This window comes from Gobius niger, assembly GCF_951799975.1.
Source record: "Gobius niger genome assembly, chromosome: 12".
Classification (NCBI taxonomy): Eukaryota; Metazoa; Chordata; class Actinopteri; order Gobiiformes; family Gobiidae; genus Gobius; species Gobius niger.
Window position 1 is genome coordinate 10435304 of NC_136863.1, and position 4334 is coordinate 10439637.

The 4334-nt window shown below is 40.1% G+C and overlaps 1 long non-coding RNA gene across 3 annotated transcripts; it reads right to left on the reverse strand.

Annotated features, from left to right (window-relative positions):
- Positions 1 to 713: 713 nt before the first annotated feature.
- Positions 714 to 3543, reverse strand: LOC306971086. 3 transcript variants are annotated; one of them, XR_013793438.1, is made up of 2 exons: positions 3038 to 3543; positions 714 to 2983 (listed from the first exon to the last, which is right to left on the reverse strand). It is a non-coding gene; the product is annotated as an uncharacterized lncRNA (long non-coding RNA). The 3 variants fall into 3 exon arrangements; XR_013793439.1 differs by having other exon boundaries at positions 3030 to 3543; XR_013793440.1 differs by having other exon boundaries at positions 3024 to 3543.
- Positions 3544 to 4334: the final 791 nt, after the last annotated feature.

Genomic DNA, 4334 nt, shown 5'->3' on the forward strand with positions numbered 1-4334 from the left:
AATTAAAATACTTATTTTCATATTTAAGAATCAGACAAGAAGGAGCAAAACTACACTTGTGAGTGGACTACCCGCTAAAGAGAGATCAAAAGAGCGGCTTAAAAACATGCTCGTCTGTCCCCAGTTTAACACCAGTAGCAAACGTTTGAGCGCAGCCGGGCACTGCCTCACTGTGCTGTGGAAGAGCGGTCCTCCAACCTGCTCCAGCCTGTGCCATGTCAGCTTCCCCCAGTGACAGAGTGCACAGCAAACACGCAAATCAACTGGACACCAACACAAGACGTACAGTTCATTCAAAACATCTGTAAAAATGTAGGATAATCAAAAAAAGAAAGAGAAATAAAAGATTGTCAAGCCTGGCCAGCCGACCCTCATTTGTTGTCATTTTGTCTGATACCTCTAAATGTTAGAATTAGTGTCAGACCTGGAGAGTTTCGGGAGGATGAGTAGGTTTCAGCAAAAGCATCGTGCCTTGTTGAAGCGTCATTGTTTGAAAATGTATGAGTTACTTTCATTATTGCACCCACAAGAAAGTTTGAGTTCACCGCAGTGCACCTTCTTCAGTTTATGAGCTACTTTTGGTCATGAATCAATGGAGGATCAGCCTCTTGTGCATGTTTTAGGCTGATGCACCCTCAGGAAACCCATCTGACTAAGTGAGACCATGCAAAAATCCCTCCTGGATTTCAGAAGTACGTCCCCTCCCCCATGGCTTGTTTTTTTTTGGAATGGTCGGGTCTGACTGGCCAGGCCTGCGACAATAACGTTACACATTTACAGCATTTATAACCGTAAACAGACATGGGGGGCGAGCGCTTGTGGGCCTCCGAAAGGAACCCTTTTCACATCTTCTCACAGGAAAATGGACAACATGTACATATAAAAAAGATCAGAGAAATACGTGAGTGAGTATAAAATACATTGTCACAAATCACAAAAGATGACAATCACCCCATGTGCATCTGGATACACCGACAGGCACTCAGCGTGAACGGTGACTTTATTGCCTTGTTGTGTGTTGTATTCTGCTACAGTGGAGAACGCTCACTGTCCGCATTGGGGGGGGGGGGGGGGGGGGGAGGGGGAACAACAAGCACCGCCGTATCCCGCTGCTGCAAAACTGGGCCGACAGAAGGAGGTAAAAGTCTTATCTTAAACAAACTATAGCCTCAGTGAGTGTTGTTACAATCAGACAAAGAAAAAAGATACGCTAAATTGCAGTTTCAATCGGAACAGCATTATTCCACAAACCAGATAAAGGCGCCCTAAAATTATTGTTAAAAGCAGATTCTAGCCTTGCTCTAAGACAGAAGTAAGTGCCTGACCCCCGCTGGAGCACACTGATACAGGTGCCCAAACAGGAAATGTACAACTTATTATTTAATATTATTTACCGAATCCTATTATCAGTAATACATTTATGTGCATAATGATGAAATGGCCGGACTGATAAGGGTGACCTGGATATAACAAGTCATACTGTGAACTTTCCAAGCACCACGCATCAGGCCAAATACCAAATAATAAAAGTCAACACACCCTTTTTTTTTTTTTTAAAGCCAAAAAGGGAAGCAAACTGGAAAAAAAGTACTTATTATTGTACAATATGAACTGATTGATGGTGTGGGCCTTAGTAGCAGTATTTTTCCTCTTACCTAAACAAATAGAAGCTACTGTTTTTTTTTTTTTTATACAAGTGAGGATATTAAAATGGTGCATAAATGTCGGAAAATGAGGGAGAACCGAGGAGATATACAACACGTCAACAAAACGTCCACAAGTTCAAAGCAAATGATAAATAAGACAGGTATTTACATGCAGATGCGCACAAAAGAATCATATTAAGATGACCGTACACCGACATATATTATTGCTTGACATTTGATTATGGCTAATAGTTGCTTTTTTTATTTTTTAAACTATATTCTTAAACATTTTTAATTTTAATCATAAAATTTTGACAGCTGTGCTTTGGAAAAACAAAACAAGTCTGGAGTGAGTGTGACATAGCTTCGAAGTCTACAGCAAAAGAGGTACGGCTCCATGAAAGTATTTTTGATCTGCGCACATAAACTCCCTGGAGCATGGACGCTGTATTAACAATAAACAATACAATGTCTTTGCAAAGATAAACAATATATCTTCAGATTAAAGTGGACATTTCATGCATAATTGTTGCTCATAAACACCTCAGCATTGATGTTCCATCTTTTATAATTTGCAATAATGTGTGTGGAAAAGACACTAGGTGAGCGGCTCTCTTATCTCCGCTGACAGCTGGGGGAATTAAACCAGATCGAAACTAAACACAAGCCACAATTTTTCGCCAACAGCATGAAAACAATGATATACTCATTGAGTGCAGAGCTGCTCAGAATGGGTCCGGTGATACGGGCTTTGGAAATATGGAGAATTCTAGGAAAAAAATATTGGACCGCGTTTGCAGAAGAACTGAAATAAACTGCCCTACAAAAATCTATGTGAATGGACCAACCTATGTGATCGAAGTAAAATATGACTCAAAGTAGCCTATGTTTTTGATGTGGGAACGTTATTACATGGTTTAAAGCTTAAAAAAGTCAGTTTTTGTGTAATATGATCAATTGTCCCCTTTAAAGTTAGTTTCTTGTTTTATTTTGCAGTAAGTTACCGTAAATCTGTCTTTGCCATAAACTGAGAAGCCATAATGTCACGCTTTCCACGGTTCAGCTCAGCATATTCATAACCTTTGTAAGAAAAGAAAAAAAAAAATCTTAACTCAAAAGCTTGCCGATGTGACCCTGTTCCTCTCTAATTATTAAAGCCTTGTCTGGGATTTCACACACAAACATATGTACACTCACTATTGCTTTGTACAAACGAACAAACAGCAGACACCATATTACACCTGATATAGTTAACAATGTACAAAAAAGACATCACTTTACAGGCCTTTGTGTTTTCAAAGGCAGGGATAATATATATTTGACGTGACCGGTTGATGCTGCACACACACACACACACACACACACACACACACACACACACACACAAACACGCACACAGACATACACACACACACACAGAGACACACGCACACATTCACCTGACAACTCGGATGTGGTCGCTTTATGGTGGAGTCAACGGAAAAAGGACAAAAAAGTAGAGACCCGTAATCTAACACAAGGCATACACGTATTGCTATTTATTTATTTAGTGGTTGAACTCAATGAGTTTTATTGAGAATGCGCAATTAAGGCAGCATTATGCAACGTTTGAACCCAAAATAGAATTGGACGGATTTTTGTTGCGCTCATGATGAAGACGAGAAAAACTAACTTTGTGATCGTGGCAGGTTTGAGAAAAGGTCCGCCAAGAAACGAAAGAGAAAATCTACAAATGCGATATTTTTAGTGCAAATTTTCAACATTTTGTACGACCTACTGGGTTGGTTTCCTTTCCTTTTGCTTTCCGATCCTAAATAATGGGAGTTATTGTGCCAAATATATTGCTGGATTTCAGATGAGTATTTTATTAGTCTGCAAGCTTTACAGGCAAAATAAAGAGTAATCAGATTTGGAGCTTTTATCAAATAATGGACTTTAGATATTTATATCTATTTAATTTAGATATTTGATGCACCTACTTCGGCCCCGCAACTGCAAGGGAATGTCCCATCTATTCAGATAAAATAAAGTTTTGAATACTGTATTTTCCGGACTATAGTTGCACTGGAGTATAAGTCGCATCAGCCAAAAAATGCATAATGAAGAAGAAAAGTCGCTCCGGAGTATAAGTCGCACCAGCCTTGGCAACTACCTGGGCATGGAGGCGTAACTGCACCATTGACAAGCCTCTCCCGGCAGCACGTTGTTAAAGCACCCATTTGCAAACTCGTTCCTCTAGCTGTGGCCGTCTAGATTTAAGCCCACGATAGCAGACAAGGTAGAGTGCCCTCAGTGTGAAAATAACAATTATGTGAAATTATATATTTTGATATATATAAGTCGCACCTGAGTATAAGTCGCACAACCCAGCCAAACTATGACAAAAAGTGCGACGTATTGTCCGGAAAATACGGCAACTTTACTTTTTTGGGGGCCATAAGGAATCCCTCCATGTATTGTACTTTGTTAAATGCCCCCCCCCCAAAAAAATTAGCATGTTGCCCAGTGCCACCTCAAAGCTCAGATTGGTATTCCACAATCTGAAAACCAGCAATAAACGTCAGCATGATAGTGTAGCCTATTTAGAATATATTTAAGGAGCCAAAAGTCCCATCAGTTTGGCCACAGCTGTCTCCCTAGTTCTTTGTGGCCCTGAAGATGCATACTGTTGCTCGATATGTATACGGA